This window comes from Lycium ferocissimum, unplaced genomic scaffold, assembly GCF_029784015.1.
Source record: "Lycium ferocissimum isolate CSIRO_LF1 unplaced genomic scaffold, AGI_CSIRO_Lferr_CH_V1 ctg14493, whole genome shotgun sequence".
NCBI classification, from domain to species: domain Eukaryota; kingdom Viridiplantae; phylum Streptophyta; class Magnoliopsida; order Solanales; family Solanaceae; genus Lycium; species Lycium ferocissimum.
In genome coordinates, this window is record NW_026715489.1 from 513 (window position 1) to 19,453 (window position 18,941).

General features: G+C 34.8%; 2 non-coding genes and 1 pseudogene across 2 annotated transcripts; all 3 read right to left on the reverse strand.

The window, feature by feature from the left end:
- Nucleotides 1-4,063: 4,063 nt before the first annotated feature.
- On the reverse strand, nucleotides 4,064-4,135 carry TRNAW-CCA (transfer RNA tryptophan (anticodon CCA)). Its single transcript has one exon. It is a non-coding gene; the product is annotated as a tRNA-Trp (tRNA).
- Nucleotides 4,136-6,417: 2,282 nt separating this feature from the next.
- On the reverse strand, nucleotides 6,418-6,489 carry TRNAW-CCA (transfer RNA tryptophan (anticodon CCA)). Its single transcript has one exon. It is a non-coding gene; the product is annotated as a tRNA-Trp (tRNA).
- Nucleotides 6,490-8,327: 1,838 nt separating this feature from the next.
- LOC132042282 (serine/threonine-protein kinase SAPK3-like) lies at nucleotides 8,328-16,672 on the reverse strand (annotated as a pseudogene).
- Nucleotides 16,673-18,941: the final 2,269 nt, after the last annotated feature.

Genomic DNA, 18,941 nt, shown 5'->3' on the forward strand with positions numbered 1-18,941 from the left:
GGGGGTGGGGGGCCAAAATTTTTTATTTATGGGGAGGGGCCCACGACGGACGACGAAGAGTGAGTAAAACTCACTCTTCTATATAGTAGTAAAGTAATATAAGTTGACTAATATAAACAATATTTAAGGCAGAAAATAGTAAATGGTTTCTGACAATCTTTAAAATGGTTAACCATCCTTTTTGGTAATGGTTTACCTCAAACCAGGCTTCATGCCACGCATTGATAATATAAAAATTAAAAAAAATGTTGGAAGGAATTTTTCGGAAAAGTGGCAATGCCCAGCACCTGGTAAAAACGTTTTGGTAAGAACTTTCACGGAACAACAGAACCAATCTGAATGGGTTGCATTAAAAAAAATGGAGTTCCAATGGGTAGGGTTATTTATTTATCACTTTATTAAAAAATGGGTCATTGGGTTGGGTTATTTATTCTAATTCTAACAAATTTGAAAAATAAATCAACATGTCATTTTTAAAAGCTGGGGTCCAGACAGGTGGACTTCCGTTAAAATTGGTGTATTTTTGTTCGTAAAGTACAATAGAAGTTAAGTGTAAACTATTTTTTTAAGTAGAAGGGTGAATCTGGCCCTTGTTCCTTTGTAAAGCATAAACCTATTTAGAGAATATACGTAGGGGTGGACGTTCGGGCCATCGGAATGGATATGAAATTTTCGGTTTGGATATTCGATTTTCGGATTGAAAAAATTACAATCCAAATCCAATAAAAATAAGTTCGGATTGGATTGGATCGATATTTTATGTTCGATTTCGGATTATTCGGTTTGGATATTTCGAATTTTCGGATTTGACTCTTGAGACTTAAGGCAAACTTATTTGGAACGAAATTCATGCGCTAGTTCCATAGAGATAAATCTAAATCTTAATTGCTCAGTAAAAAAAGCCTTCCAGTTCAAATTAGGATTAACAAATCCAAGTCATGTCTAACATAGTAAATCCATACCAAATAAAAGCATTCTGGAAAAGTGAAAATGAACAAAATAAAATCCAAGTAGTCATCTGGAAAAATAACAAAGAATTCTGCCGTGGTTGACATTAACGTGAGACTTTTGAGACTTGATAAGTAAGAAAACCCTATATTATATTTGATTTAGTAGAAAATTGTATATTGGACTTAATATTTTAATTGATAGGACCTTAGGTACTAATCTATTAAACCTTTAGAAACTAGACTTATTAGTACTGGGCACATATGATATAGGTAGGGCTAGATATAAGGTATAAAAATTTCGAATTTTCAGATATCCAAAAATTCGTAGTACTCAATCCATATCCAATCCGAAAATCATAAATTTTAAAAATAAAATTTGAAGTCCAATCCATAATCCAAATATTTAAAAAATTCGAATTTCGATTTGGATTTCGGGTTGGCCTAGCCTAAATATACAATTCAAGGACTTCCCACAATGGAAAGTGGAAACCAAATGTAAATTTTAAAAAATAGCCGGAAAGATCTTTAATGTTGATGTATTCTTTCTAGCCTCTACTCGATGGTGCACAGGGCTTTCACAATTTTATTGTCACGACCCAAATTTGACACTCAGGCCGATACCGGGCACCTGACGAGCTTCTACCCATAAGGCAAACCCTCTAAGCAAATCATGCGAAAATTAAAGAATAAAATGAATAATACGCAAAGTCTCATAATATAAAAAAAAGTTCGGAAGCGAAATACAAATATTGAGTCTTGCCCATAAACCCCATAAAAATGTCTAAGTCATGGAACTACTAGTCTGAATATGAAAGTATGAGACGTAGCTCGGAATACTACTAAGTCAACTAAAGAAGAAGAGGCCGCCATGATCTAATGGTGGCTCACCTCTACTGAACTGGACTGAACAAAGCTGGAATGAATCAAGTATCGGCTACCTGGTCACCGTTTACCACACTTGCACACATATAACATCAACAAGTGTGAGTCTAAAAGACTCAGCAAGATCATCGACACTCTCAGCTTACCCCTGGGGCAAGTCTTTGAAATCCTTGATAATGCATAAAAGCAATTACACAGTACAAGTATATCAAATATATACAAACACCAAGCTAAAGCCGAAATCATAAAGCATAAACAAGCAAAACATGAAATACTCTAAATCTGAATCTATGCTCAATGGACATAGTACGTATTTACCTATGTCTTACCCCGTCTTCCGGAGAGGGCATTATTTACCCCCATCTTATCCGGACGAGCAATACATGAAATACACTGAATCTGAATGTAGGCTCACGTGACATTGTACGTATTTGTCTATGTCTTACCCCGTCTTCCGGAGAGGGCATTATTTACCCCCATCTTACCCGGACGAGCAATATATGCACTACACCGAATCTCGAATCATGCTCACGGACATAGTACGTATTTGTCTATGTCTTACCCCGTCTTCCGGAGAGGGCATTATTTACCCCCATCTTACCCGGGTCACTTAAGATTCTAGCATCTATCTCTCACTGAACATCAATGGGACCTATGGAAGTGTGCCCCTCTGAAGATACGATAAGTGGAACATACATCCAATCAATACCACTTCTAAACTTTACATTTATATAAATACTATCTATTTAAGCGAATTTACGCTAAAGGACTCATACGGTTATTACTTTAGAAATTTGGAAATTATCCAATTTAGATCATGCTTGCCCACTCACACGAACTAAACGGTTTAAATGCATACATACAACACAAACCATATGTTTTTTATGAAAAGCAAGCAAACTAAGAGTTTAAGCCTCACTTGCCTTATAACCGGAACACAACTCTCTTGAAATGTCAAATCCTTCAAACAATCTTCAATAGCCTCAATTTATTCAATACCATAAACAAATAGTCCAAATTAACCTAGGAAAACTAATCCTATAATTTTAGGTTTAGAACTAAATCTCAACATTCTATACCCAAATTTCATAATTTCTTTAAATGAAAGAACTGTATTCTAGTAACTTTAATAACCAACTATATACATATGTTTTAGTACCAACATACTAATAATGATAGTGTGTAACTAAATAAAGCAAAAACAAATATTAAAAAGAAAACGACACAGTTGGGGATTTGAAACAAAGAATAGTAATTTGCCACTTTGAATACCGATTTTGTCTTGTTCGAAACCCTATCAATCAATTCTTCAACTATCACAATTATCGAGAAATCATTAGTTCACCTCTAACTCTTTTTGTCATCACTATAATACTTAAATAAATGCATCTCAACATCAACACTATGTATATACTAAACTAAAGTTAATAGAATTATGTACCTGAATGCTTGTCTTTCTTAACCAAGAGAAATAAAAAATATTCCTCTGTAATGGTTCTTATAGCAGCAGCATGAACTGCCCTATGAAATCTTTTCTACTAATGCTTCTCCTCAAAAGAAACCCCCAAAAACACCTATTATCCCTTCTAAGCCAACTGTTGCACGTGAACATTAAAGAAGTGGGCTTGGCCCACTATCTTTTCATTAACAAAATATATATAACGTCCACTAACATAAATTTGACCCTCTACTACTTATAATTAATAAACTATCTCATACATTATATGTGTAAAAGCAATATTTTTAGTAGCACATATATATTATATAAATATATTTTAATAGTACTCACTTTGATATCACTTTGATATGAAACTCATTAAAATTAGTAAACTATAATTAAGGAAATAATTTTAAAATTCACTCAGAAAATTTCGGGTTGTTACATTTATGTAGTATATATTTGGTCACCTCTTAGAAACCATAAAAAGAAATTAACTTACTTCCGCATGCATTTTTTTTAACTCCCACTTCTTGCCTAGCTTTTAGTGCACTAGTTTTTGTCTAAGCAAATTTGTTGGGTGATCAAATAGATGGTGTTGGCGTGTCCACAGATAAAGCTGCTCAAGCACATATCACAGAGGCACTTCATGAAAGTGGGGACTACGAGAAGGCAGAGTGCAGAGAAAAGAAGTCCAGAAACTCTACAAAAAGAAAATGAAGTTGCTCGGTTGGGACTGTAGAAAAGACATGAAACATGAAATTTAAAAGGACCGGATATGGAACGGGAGGATTGAACCCGACGTGAATCGAACACGCAACCTTCTGATCTGGAGTCAGACGCGCTACCATTGCGCCACGGATCCGGTTGTGTACGAACTTTATATCTCAGCAAACTACATGAATAAAAGTCATTTAAAGTAATATCCTTTTTTTTTTTTTTGGACAAAAAACGTCACTTAGCATGTCCAAATAATGCTTACTTTCCGTTTCAATTTTTTTTGTGTTACTTTCTTTTTTTGTCCGTCTAAAAAACAATATCTTTTTCCTTAGTATTTGACAATTCTTTAATTTCACTTTTTCATATGATATGTTTAAGACCATAAGATTAAAGAGTGTTTTGTACATTCTATATATTTTTAATTTAAAATCATAAGATTTAAAAGTCTTTTTTACTTTTTACACTCCGTGCCAAATTAAAAGCAAACAAATAAATTGAATTAAAAAAATAGTATTTTTAATAATAGAAAAATTGGATAATGCCAGCGTAGGGGAATTAGCACTATTGAAAGTAATGTAGCAAGCAAGAGACATTCTCTTATTTTTATTTTTTGCTTAATGCATATGCGCCCCTGAACTTATCCCTTTTTTCCATTTTGGCACCTCAATTAAGTGTTATTCCTATTGTACCCCTGAGCTCGTCCTCAAGTGTGTCTATGAAACACAATCTGACTTACATAGTATTCTATCTTCAATGTAGCAACATGCTAATATATATTCTAATTTAATTATGCCATTTTTTAGCTAAAATTAGCAGCAATTGAGAGGGAAAAAAGAGTAAGCTCTTAATTAAGCCGTGCAAGAAAGAGCAGAATCCGTTAGAAACCGACACATCCATGACTTAAAGAATGGCTTACCACACGTCTAAAATATTACTTTACATTCATTATCACAATTTATTTTTTGCTTCTAATAAAAATCAGATTTAAAGAGTTTGATAGACACATTAGAGGACGAGTTCAGGGTTCAATAGGAACAATGCTTAGTTGAGGTGCCAAAATGAAAAAAAGAGATAAATTTAAGTACGCATATGCATTAAGCCTTTATTTTTTGGTGCACATGTAAAAGGATAATCATGTAGACTAAACTTCACTGGCGGTAATCTAGTTTTGCGTTCATTACACAAAAGCCATTTTTCTTTCTTTTATTACACTAAAATCATTTTACTTTGCTCCGGTAGTTGGTTATCATTCTATATCCCTATATAAATAAAACATGCATTATAAGTTATAAGTTAATTTATATACTATTTTCGATGAAATATGAAATAATTAGTACATTAATAACTAAACTTTACATAACTAATTTCTGGATTACTAATACTTACATAACTCTAAATACCAAACCAAACGATACCTAAGAGTGTTCCCAATACCAACAATTCTTCCATTGTTAGACAAAGAGGAATATAGCGTGGGTGGGGTTCTTATTAATTCAGACTTCACAATACCATTATTCATTAGTTGATGGAGTTACTAACCATATATAGGAGCTATCTAGGTACGTAACTATCCTTAATTGGTATTGTACAATATATGACATTTCGCCATTCGCACAATGGAAATGAAGTCAACAACTTGTACGCCCTTCCTTTATGTTATTTTTTTTGATATTATTAATGTTCTCTTATGTTATTTCTATCGGACTCAGGATTTGAAGACGACGGGGCACCACCAAAGGCGGATTCATGATAATCGAAGCGGCGTCACGCAACACCCACATTGCTTTGTCAGGAAATGTTGTTAAGCACACATAAAACCCAATGTACTTGTATAAATATAAATTAAACGAGAAAAATAATTTTCGGTTCGAAACTCGCTACCTATGTGTTTTATATGCATTTTTTTTTTTTGGAATAATGATGTAGAATGCAACAACGAAGATTCGAACACAGATCATCACACTTGCGCAGAGGGACTAAGACGCGTATTGAACCAGTGCACCAAATCAGCTTTTGTGTTTTAGGGTGGCTAACGAAATATATGATCATAATTCAGATATATATACATAATTTTTTCCTAAGTTAACGAGTGCACATGCTCTCACTCTCTACGAGAGGTACTACGTGGTTGGTTAACCAAATTAATAAGGCAGTCACAGATTTACAATGAATTGAAAGTGCTTCTCTTCTCTACTACCATTGAAACGTGCATGGGAGATAAGTTCCTTGCTATGCGTTACAAGCTTAAGGGCGACTTTGTGTATAATGTGTTTGTGCGGACTATTGCCGAGTGCACCTGGGAAGTGGGAAGAAGCCATAAAACTGCACCTAGAGAATAAAGGTGCATCGAATAAGAATATATCATTAACAGGATAATCAAGCTGTCAAAAAAATTAAAAGAGAGGACCGGATATGGATCGGGGGGCTTGAACCCGACGTGAATCGAACACGCAACCTTCTGATCTGGAGTCAGACGCGCTACCATTGCGCCACGGATCCGGTTGTTAGAGAAACAGTTTCTAGCATTTGTACAATAATATACGTGTAAAAGATAGTATATGATGTCAAACATATCCAATAAGGACATGCCATATTACCTCAATCAAACAAAAGAAACCATCTATTCATCCCCTGTGATGCGTCTTCATTCAGGTTGCAACACCAATCTGTAGGTGGAAAAAAAAAATCATTTTTTGGTAATAATTAATAACTTATTCATAAATTATAATCATAAAATTTTTCCTACAATTTAATTAGACTCATCATCAAATTATAATTTCATAACCTTAATTCATTATTTTTATTCGAGAGATATATTTACTAATTCTTTCATTTCAATCAATAAGAGGATTCTTGAACTAATAAATAGACTTTTTCAATATTAAAAAGCTACTTAAAAAAAAAAAAGCAATAAGAAGAGAGAAATATTTTGGTAATCAAGTTCATTGATATTATTGTTTTATAATAGATACAATTATACACTTGCAATCATACTCAATTGATGAAATTGTTTGATCTTAACGGAGATCAAAATATCTATTCATCCCACGTGAAGGGTTATTTCTTGATTTGCCATTATTAACTTGATTGTTTTTAGGTAATAATAGATCAAACAATCATCAAATTTATAACACTACTAGCATATACTAAGGGTCATTTCAATCAATAAGAGGATTCTCGAACTAATAAATTTAGTCGAGGAAATTTGTCATTGATATTATAAAAGATACAATTATACACTTGATTTTCCCTATAACCACGAAGGGTTATTTCTTGATTTGCCATTATTAACTTGATTGTTTTTAGGTAATAATAGATTAAACAATGCCTATAACACTACTAGATATAGAGGGCTTTCCCACCCACATTTAGTGGGAAATTTGTGCTATAAAACAAGTCCCCATTGAAACGCTAGGAAACATCATACTTTTTCCGTGTGAAAATACTACTATTTAGGTTTTTCTCACCGACATTCAGCGGGAAATAGCCATTGAACATTTTTCAGTGGAAAATCAGTGGGAAAATATAAACCTGCCTTCCATCCACAAATATCTTCAGAAAAACAATTTAATCTCTAAATGTAAAATATTTAGGACCTGTTTGGCCATGAGAATTATTCATTTTTTCCGGATTTTTTTTTTCACTTTTTTCACTTTATGGTATTTGGTCATAAAAGTTTCAAATATTTGGAATTTGAAAAACAACCAAAACCTTGTTTTCACTTTTTTCATTTTCTGTTTTGGACCTTTACTTTTGATTTTTCGTTCTTAATTTTTCTCCCAAAAGTTTTTATGTTGCTCATTTTTTAGTTCATATAATTTTTTTCACTGGTCAGAGGCAACTTATGTTGCTCGGTTGCTCTCCACTCCAACAAACATTAAACATCATGTCCTAAAAAGCCTTTAAAAGAAAAGAAGCAGGGGGGAATTTTGTAACAAAGTCATTTTTAGAGATGCCATATTTTCTATGTACACGGATAATCTTCCCAGTTGCAACCTTTTGATAGAAAGAAACCATTAGTCTAGAGCGCTCCACAAGCCGATCTCGAGTATAGTTGCTATATTTCTCGTACTGGTTATGTTTATTAATTGCTTTGGACGGTTTTGCTAGTTTTTAAAAGTTCAGGGGTACAAAGCAGATTTCATTTTTTTTTTTTTTTTAAGAAAAAGTACATTTCAACAACCAAATATTATTTGCAAAAACTATGGCCAAACACAACTCCAACTCCAACTTCAAAAATTCCGAAAAAGTGATTTTTTTTTTTTTTTTGTTTCTATGGCCAAACGCCTACTTAGTCTTTCTAAATATTGCTGATGCAATATGCCCAATTAATGCTACAACTTTTTTCAGTCTAGTTAACAATGACAACCTCAGATATGATCGACGAAATCACCACTGATGTCAATTTCAGATTCCAGGTCACCTTCCATGTCATCGGGGTCTGCTGTTGCCCCTGCAGGCGCTTGCCCGGGTTTTGATCCTTCTCCAGGGATCGTTGCTTCTTGTATGATCCGCATTATGTCTTCGACTTTTTGAAGTTTGCTGTTGCTGATCAGAAGATTCTCCATAATTCGCGTTCTCGCCATCCATCAAATTTTTCGGCAAATTCTTTAGAAACCAGGGGTGTTTCTTTATCTCTGGAATAGTGATCCTCTGCAGCCAATTGAAACATTTCAAATAAGCCAATATTTGGCGTATACACAGCTTAGTAATTAATGTTCCACTCAAAACATCATTATTTTGGTTAATTTTTTCGCCAACTGGAATAACTTTAGTGCCAAGGACAATGCATAACAAGAAAGCTTGCTTCTAATGTGTAAAAGAAAAAGAATCTTTCATCGAAAACCACTGCAGTATCAATGCGCCAGCAAGTTCAGTAAATGAAACTTACCTTTGATGGATTCGCAACAAATATTCGAGAAAGAAGGTTCATGATCTGCAGATATTCGTATATAATCGGGTATGGAATACTGGACGCTCATTATTCTCTGTAAAAGAAAACAAACAGTTCTTCAGCTGCTGATTGAGACAAAAATAATCAACCTACATTCAGAATAAAAGCTTACTTGGTTCAAACCTCAAATCAAAGTATTAACAAACTCACCTGGATAGTTTTACAGAAATTTCTAGGATCTTCAGGTCCTCAAAAGGGTATGCTCCTACTAACATCACATACAGTGTCACCCCACATGACCACACGTCGGCAACCTAAAAATGCAAGACTTTCTGACGTGCAGAATATTCAATTAAAATAACTCAAAATGAACCAGATGTAAAACAGCATTCAGGCATTCAGAAACAGCTGTGATCAAATGAGCAAGCAAGTTTTTATAAGAATTTAGTGCTCTCTTGTTTCTTTTCCTTTTTTGGTTTGATAAGTTCTTACTAGAAGGTTTGCTTTAGGCCCACACATTTATCTCAGATGAACTGCACTACATCAAACGGTTCAACAGTAGGGTAGTACTTCACTCGTGCAAACAAACCTAGAAACAGACACTAGTAAATGCTCATACCAAGGTTCTTCATCAGATTTGTTACAGTCTCTAAGCGGATAACATATAGTACTTTATTTCAACGAAGCAACAGATCAGTACTTCATCCATAAATTTACTCATCTTTTCTAAAATTCTCTTGCACAAAAAATTTGGAGCATATCCACTATTGCAATTTTCAGTAAAATCCCAAATATACCGACTGCTCCATGCTAACAAAGGCCCCTAGCAGATTAGTGAAAGCGAAATCGATAAAATAAAATTATCAGGTCAATGCAATGCTTGTGATGCTTGAGGGTTTTACTTTAGCTAGAATGGGAGGAAGATGGAAAGGGGGATGGGGTTTAAAGGTAGAACCACAGCTTGTCAGAGAATTCTGCAAGATTCTATGGGCCTGTTTGTCCATAGATACCAAAAAAAAAAAAAATCATTTTCTTTTTGGAATTTTGGAGTTGGAGTTGGAGTTGGAGTTGGAGTTGTGTTTGGCCATAATTTTTGAAATTGTAGTTTTTGTTGAAATGTAGTTGTAAAAAAGTGAAAAAAGTGAATTTTTTTGAAAAATAAGTTTTTTTTTGTTTTTGGAATTCCGGAATACAACTTCAAGTTGTATTCGGAATTCTTATGGCCAAACGCTGAAAAGTGAAAAAAGTGAAAAAAAAATTCCGGAATAAAGTGAATAATTCTTATGGCCAAACGCCCACTATATATACCTTCCCATCATATTCCTTCCGTGACAGGACCTCTGGAGCAATGTAAGCAGGTGTTCCTACTGTTGACTTGGGTTGTGAATGTAATAACCCGGACTGCATGATGAAGAAAATAGTAAATAAAAAATGCAATGTCCTACTAGATATATGATAGTTGATAACTTCTCAACTAGAAAACAAGTGTCATACCCCAACCTTGGTGAGGCGTGATTGGCACCCGGCACCCTACTGGGACCGAGCAAACCAAACTGTAACTTGCATCATCTATGCCTCCAATGGCAAAATAAGGCCAAGAAGGCCAACTATGAATATAATATCATGCATACGTATATGTACAATGGGCCTGCGACGTCAACATATCCACTAACAACACATAATCGAGTCGTACACGAGGAATCGTCCGCAAAGTTCTAAGAACATGATCGAAGTACATAAGTCGGGACGTGGCCCCGACATACCTTTAACACAAAATACATATACAACCGACTCGCAATGCTCTAGGAAGAAATGGAGCCTACCAATCAAGACTAGTACCGAAAACGCCCTCTACCACGGAAGATCGTACCGTCTGTTGTCTACACTGCGGGCATGAACGCGTGTTCCAAAAAGGACGTCAGTACGAATATTGTACCTAGTATGTAAGGCGGAAATGTAATATAATCAACATGTACTGCAAAGAAAGAGGATAAGAATCAATCTGGCAATTCTGACTTACCGATGAGAATCTAGTACGCATGTCTCTTAATACTCTCATATCTTTAACTACATCTATGTACAATACTGTGTCTCTAACTTACTTATCGTCCAGGTGCTAACCGCCCTAACCACCATGGTAATCGCCCGATCGGCCGTAGCACCTGTAAATCGCCCGTCCGATTATCGCCCGAGCAGAGCGCAACCGCCCGACCGATCGCGAGAATCGCCCGACCGCCGTAGCTCGGTGGTAATAACTGCCCAACCAGCCGTAGCATGGTGGTAAATACATATCTGCCCAACCGGCCGTAGCTCGATGGTAACGTCTGCCCGACTGGTCATAGACCAGTGGTAATTATAATCGACATCATAACTAAACTTCTACAAGTAATCTATATGCACTTCTCATAGTCATCACTTAACCCGTAGGGTCTACGTAATCACCTAAGACTTATAAGCACAGCTCAGGCCATTAGTACTTCTTCCTACTTGACTAGACTATAACCAAATCTTAAGATACAACATAAACCTCTCTTCGAACATTAAATACCTCATTGGGGATCCTCTACTAGCACTCTATTCATGTCTTATAAAACATTCCTTAAGAACTTGTTCCTAAACTCGTTGGATTATTATTATGGAACCTTCAGCATGAACACATCTCGTCTTGAAGGATCAAAATCATAAGGTGAGATCAACATCAATGAATAACATCAATGGCCATGGAACAAGTTCAATGATATCACAGGAACATCGGGAACTGTAAGTTTTGGTATTTTAGAAATAGGGTTATTGAGGATATCATATATAGGTTCACAACAAAGGAATCATGCCTTAAGAAAGAAGGGTTTAGCCTTAACATACCTGGTAGCTTACTTTTCAACTTTCCAACCTACCTCCTGTCTTGCAATCTACATATAAAACCATTCATACTATTGTTAGGCTCACCATCATACACTTGTCTCAAGCCTTTAATTAAAATCCATTTAGAATCTGCCGAAATTAGGGCAACATCTCCCCTGTTTATATGCCTAGCCCGAAATCACAATCCAACAACCAACAACAACAACAACAATACCAACATCAACAACAATATTATCAATACCAATATATTCTATAAACATCCCACACGATGTCTTATCCAATTTCTCAACCCATGAATTCATTACACGATCACTTAATAAGTTTTCTTCCGTAAATAAGCTTAAATCAATACTTATAAGGGAAGATTCCTACCTCACTTCCACTAGAACCGCATTCTCCTCAATATTCACCTTGAATTCAAGCCAAGTTTCACCGCAATACGATATTATAATCACAACTATACGCTGTCCGGACCCAAATTCGGGGATTTCATTTAATTCGTGGTAAAATTTAGTGGACGGAAGTTGGGGGACTCTCCAGAGGTTTTGGGAAGTGTTTGGGGGGTGTTTGGATGAAAAATGAGAGGGTAAACCTCCTTATATAATGTTCTAGAGTCGGTCTACACCGACCTAGAATTTGCTCTGCGCGTTCGCCCAGAGTAAATCCTCTGCTCGGATAGTCTGTCTTAAAATGCTCATAACTTTTGATCCCAATGTCCGATCGATGCGCGGTTTTTGGCGTTGGAAACTAGACTTCCTGAACTTCAATTTAGGCTTTTGCTTTGCTCCAAAACTCCTCATATACTAAAAGATATTCTTTCTTCAAGTTGGGCCAAAATTACCCTTCATATTTTCTCCAAAGTTCCAACAAACTTAATTTCCTTAAATCACTTGTCCTCCAATCCTTCCATAGCTTATTTTATGAACTTAAACCCTCATAACCATAAGATAAACACATACAATCTCACATACCTCCTGAAAGGTAGCTCGAATCTCAACACACGAAACTACGGGGTGTAACAACAAGAAACCTTAGAATAGCCAAAATCACATATTTTAGGACGTGGCGTTGGGCTTCCATCAAGGAGTGTGTTTTCCAGTTTCAAATCCCTGTGACAGATTTCCTGCAGTGAAGTAGAAGTATTGCTTTAGAAGATTATTAAATGAATCACGAGTATATGTATATCATAAAAGAATAAAAGAAAAGTATTTTCAAAATTATACCATTGAATGACAGTAGCTGACTCCAGATATTAGTTGTTGGAAGAAGAAGCGAGCTTGTTGTCGGTAGAACAAAATGAAACGATAAGGGATGACATCTCATTCTCACCAAATGCAGGTAAATAATAAGTTGGATATGTTTATAACCTCATCTTCACTAAATCTTCCAGCACTGCATATTCTAGCAAAAAGTTCTCCCCCTGCTGCATATTCCATCACAATTGCTAAATGTGTAGGAGTTAACAATACCTGTAACAAGAAGCAGGGGCGGATCCACACCATTGGGTGTGGGTTCGCGGGAACCCACAACTTTTATCCGAACCTTGTATTTATAATGTGAAACCCTTCAAATATATAAGAAATTTGAGTTGAGAACCCAGTAACAACAGACACTGCTAGCTGGGAACCCACAAGCTTCAAATCCTAGATTTGCCTCTGACAAGAAGGGCCATACCATGTTTACTATGACACAGCAAGAAGCAATGCAGCACTTGAATAGTTAAGAATTAGTGATTCCGACAAGACCACATAACATTAACGCTTAAGCGTAAAGATCACAGCAGTTGAAAAGGGTTATGCAATGAAGTGGTAATTGCCTTAGACGACCAAAACAGACATTTCTAGAGTTCATCGGGATGACATTTTGAGCAAAAACTACACCAATTACTCTATTTACTCTCATTACATATGGAAGCAGAACTATTTGTAACTTATATCTGTTTCCACTTATCTGGAAGGAACTTTTATCATAATATTCTGAATTTCTGATTTATATAATCTGTTAAGTGGTAGCTCAGTCACAGCAAGAGCTTATGATTTGTGAGGATGTGCGAGGGGATGATAATTTTACTCCATCTTTTATGCTCTGTAGACACTTTGAGCTAGTCCAGACAGGAAACTATGTGATTATAATATGGATCATACAGAAAATAAAGGGGATAATATGCATTGCTCAGAAGAAAGATGAGCATTATCCATTTTCCTTTATCCTCCAGTCATCTTCCTAGTAGAGCACTTACGCTCTGTTGATAACCACTAAGTGTAAACAAGGCTACTCAAATCAAACTTCTTGAGGATATCCATGGACATATTAGAAAGCATTCTTTTGCTTAAGAACTTCAACCATAACAAGCCTAAGCTTCTTACTTATTATTGTTAGAATTGATTAATAAGCCAGATAGCTACGCAATCTAGTCAAGGCAAGTATTATGAAGTGTTTTAATCTCAACATGACGCTGGTTTGCCATTTAAAATGGAGCAGGAGAAAACGAAAAGCGAAGAGAGAAGCTCTGAGAAACAACACAAAGACCTAAAATTACCTAGCACAACCTACTCAATCTAGTAAATGAAAGTATATACTCAAGCCATGTTCGTAATCTTAGAATTAAGGCATTCTTGTTGTTAGTATGGTTGTTGTAAGTCTTCATATCAAGTGATAAAGGAGGTATTTACCTCTTTAAATTGGATAATGTTAGGATGCCTCAATGATCTGTGATTTATGATCTCCCTCTGCACATTCTCGTCAATCTGAAACAACAGACAAACACACATCATTTAAATTAGGCAGAATAGATCGGACCCCCCCGAACTTGTCGATTTTTATTCAGTGTACACCTAAACTTTACGCTAGCCTAATTACCCCTCTCAACTTGAAAATATGATAGGGACAACCCTCCTGAATGCTGACAACCCATGAAAGTGTGACACACGCGCTGCCACATGGATTTTTTTGTCCATGTGGCTTTTTTTAAAGGATAAAATATATTTTTTTTACCCTTTTAAGTTCAGCAATTATTTAAATCATCTTTTTCGGGCCAAATCTGTAAAAAAAGAACTTGAAAATATTTTGACTATAATTTTTTTATTTCCTAAAGATAATGATATTCTAATCAAGTTTTTTTTTTTTATATATTTAGCCAGGAAAAGAAGAAATACACAGTTAGAACAAATAATCATTGCATCTAAAAAAGAAATCAAATAAAATATTTTTATGAATTTGACCCGAAAATAGTAATGCACAGTTGAAATAAATAGTAATTGCATGAAAAGAAAAATACACAATATTTTTGTAGAAAATACACCGTCTAAACTTCATTACTTTTTCTAAACTTTTTCTAAACCTTATTTTTATTTAGCTAAAATAAATAGAGTTTCAAGTTGAAACTTTCAACTAAGTCATTTAGATTTGGATCCAGAAAAAAAAAATACATAGCTGAAATAAATAATCATCATATCGAAAAAGAAAATAACACAATTGGGATAAAATATGCAGTGTATTTCAAGAAAAACCAAAAAGAAATACAATTGGATCAAATAAATCATTATATTGATTATGTGGCAATTAATAGTTGAAAAATACCCCATTTGGAAGCTGATTTTTTTATTTTTCACCCTTCCACGCGCCTAAAAGAGAGCGTATCCACGCTCTTTGCCACATCAGCGTCTAGGGAGGTCGAGGCTATCATATTACTAAGTTCAGGGGGGTAATTAAGTCAACGCATAGTTTAGGTGTGCACTAAATAAACGATAACAAGTTCATGCAGTGGCGGAGCCACACTATGCCGAGGGTGTTCATCCGAACCCTCTGCGAAAAAAAAAATACTCGTTTTTACAAGGTTAAAATTATTTTTTATGTATATATATTAGACGTTGAACCCCTTTGGCTTTTCGTATGTTTGTTTTTTATATTTTGAACCCCCCCCCCCTTCGGCGAAAATCTGGTCCGCCACCGAATTCGGGGGTCTCAAGCCATTCCGCCTTTAAATTAGGCTAACTTAACCAGAGAACATTAAAACCTTTTTTCTACACTGGAGATAAAACATATGACATCTTTTAGACATGAATCCGGTAAATTAGGAGAAAATGTACAGGAGCTTTTCCAGTATCAACCCAATGTTTCTCCTCACTAGATTGTTGCCAGGTGAATCGATTATAAAACAAAGCAGACAGCAATACACTAAAAAACAAAGCAGACAGCAATACACTAACTCAGTCAAGAAACTAAGATCACTCAACTACGCCTCAAACCCAAACAATGTTGGGGTCAAGAAATCAACAACAAATAAAAAATAGTGGAGAAGGGGGAAATGTCATCAACATCAATCAAATACTCCTACTCAATTTCCCAAAATTCCAAAAGACAACCTAAATAAATTCTGTGCCAAAAATTCTACATATACCACCAAAATGCATGAAAACACCTTCACAATACACTAAGTGTTGGGCTAAACGGTCCAATACTCTTAACTTAACATGATGTGATATTGTCCGCTTTGGGCCAAACCCGTATGCTTTCTGCAAAAAGTCTCACACCAACACCATTAAGAGTATCCCTCACCTTATAAATAACTCTTTTTTCTTTTCAGCTATCAATATAGAACTTTGTTCACACACCAACACTAAGATGCAATGATCAAACTTAAGTTAAATTTTTTGTTAGCAAGAATGCCCAAGCTTAAACTCAAACAAGAATTGATAAACATCCAGTTAAACTTTCAACTTAACCAAGTTTTAAATCATGACAAAGTTTACAAATTTTTATTGATAACATTGGAAAGAAATCATGTTGACAAGAGAAAAATCCCTTCTTCCCTCTTTCAATGTTTTTGGCAGCAACAAGTTCTTTAGTCTTCTTGTCCCTCACTAGCCTTGCCACTCCAAAATTCCCAGAACCAAATTCTTTCAGTGGCTGATACCTTTCCTCCATTTCACCTCAATCCAACTCAAACTAAGACAAATTTGAAATACCCACCAATGATACTCAAAAGAACATATGAAAAGCTACATAAAGTAAGAACCTTTTTGTCCTAAAAAAAAAAAAAAAAAAAAAATTTCTGACCAGCCCCTGTTTCTGAAATTAGCTCAACTTCAAGAACTGACACTATTTATAATAAATGATCAAATCTTTTTAAAATTTTGCAAAACGTTGAGAATGTGAGCACGCGGATACACTAAATTATACGAAATTTATTAAGGGGTTGGCTCAAAGTTCAATCTTTCTTTTAATGAGACAATTTTTTCAAGAGTGACTGACACTTGTATAAGCTGATGAGTTAAGATGGCGTAACATAACCATGGAAAACAGTTTTTAAATATATATTTTCACTATCATTAACATTTAATACAACATACTCCTATAAAATTAATATCTTAAATTATATATCCAATAAAAAATAGTCATATAAAATGAAACTAAGAAGTATATTAGTGATACTTTCCAGATACAATTAATTGCAGCTTGTCCGCCAAAAAAAAAAAAAAATTGGCTCATACATTAATTTCTTTATCAAAAAAAAAAACTCAAATCAAACTATAGCCAACTTTTTGTGAATCACACAACTATTTAGTAGAATTTTGTGCAGAGAGTTTACAAAATTTGCATTACTTATCAGATTAAGTTAGACATACGAAATAAATAGCCCTGCTATTAAATTTATGTAAATCATTATGATTGGATATAGAATTAAGAAAGAAAGAGTTTAAATTTTATTATCTCAAACAAGTAATGTTATTTATGTGATTATAAGATTATGACATTAAGAATAAAATAGAATAGTTTAAAATTAATTAAAGTAGATAAATTTTTTTTTCTTAAAATATACTACTCCTACTAGGTAAAAGAAATTGTTTTTATTTAGAATTTTTTTTTTAAACACAAAATAAGCTTTTATTTGCTCAGTGCTCCTAAAATGTGAATAATGTCAAAAGAAATTCTTGGACATTCATAATATATTCAGTCATTCCTTTCATGAATGATCTGGTAAAATTCCCTTATATATTTCGGTTATCCATCGCACTTGTTCATTTCTCAAATATTCATTTATTTAGGGTGTTCAAAACTTATATATGTACATAAATCCAAAAAAGCTACCCTATATATACAATTTAAATTTTGCGCCGAGGGTGTTCGGGTCAAGCCCACCTAAATCCGCCCTTGCATACTAGAGTCTGACTATGAGCCGATTTGAGTAGGCTGATGGTTTTCGATTTATTAGTCAAAATTCATAAGTTGGAAATTTTAGTTTATGGCTTTTAACTTAGTTTTGTCATTTTAGCTTAAAAGCACTTTTTAAGTGTTTAAAAGTTGTTTTGACTTAAAAACACCTAAAATAAGTCAATCCAAACAAGCTCTATATCTTAATTCGTGCGGGTATAGGGCCCATTGGGTGAAGCGATCTCTACTAAGGATTTTTTCATATCTAAGATTCGAATTCGAAACATCTGGTTAAGCGAAAAACAGCTTTATCCGATGCACCACATTCTTTGGTGATCCACTAACATTGCTTTCACTTTCACTACTTTCCAAATAAAGTCCCCCAAGTTTACGTTTCTCTAATCATAGTACTATTTCTCTTTCACTTTTGCCAAGCCATAAGTTTTTTCTATTTTCGTACAAAGCCATAACTAACTCGCCAAGATATTTGTCTTTCTTCAATGAACGATCTTTCAATTTCACTCCTCTCAAAGGGGTGATGGCTCAGTGATGGGAAGTGGCTAGATATTGAATATGAAAAGGTTCCAATCTATTGTGTTTACCGTAAAATGCAAGGTCATTTGGATAACCAATGCAGAAACAAGGCTAGGGATGAAAGGTTTAAAGCTCAAAGGGAAGCACAATTTAAGAAGGAGATGGAACGGAAGAAAGATAAACCAAATGAGGATAATTTTCAAATTGTTTCCAGAAAAAAGAGTTCTAAATTCAAGACGGATCAAGGAAATACTCAATACAACAAATCTTGCCTTAATGATGAAATTGAAGGGGAGGACAAGGAATTGATACAACAAAATGAGGAAACGCAAGAAGGGCAGAAACAACAGGAGCCTATCAAAGCTGATGGTACAAGGCAAAAAGCTGAAAGCAGGAAGGGCATTAGTATAAAGGAACCTGTGGACAATCCTAAATCTAGGAAACTCCCTGAGGTTATGGGGAAAGGCAAGGAGAAAGCTGAAGAAGTTACTCATAAATACTACAATAG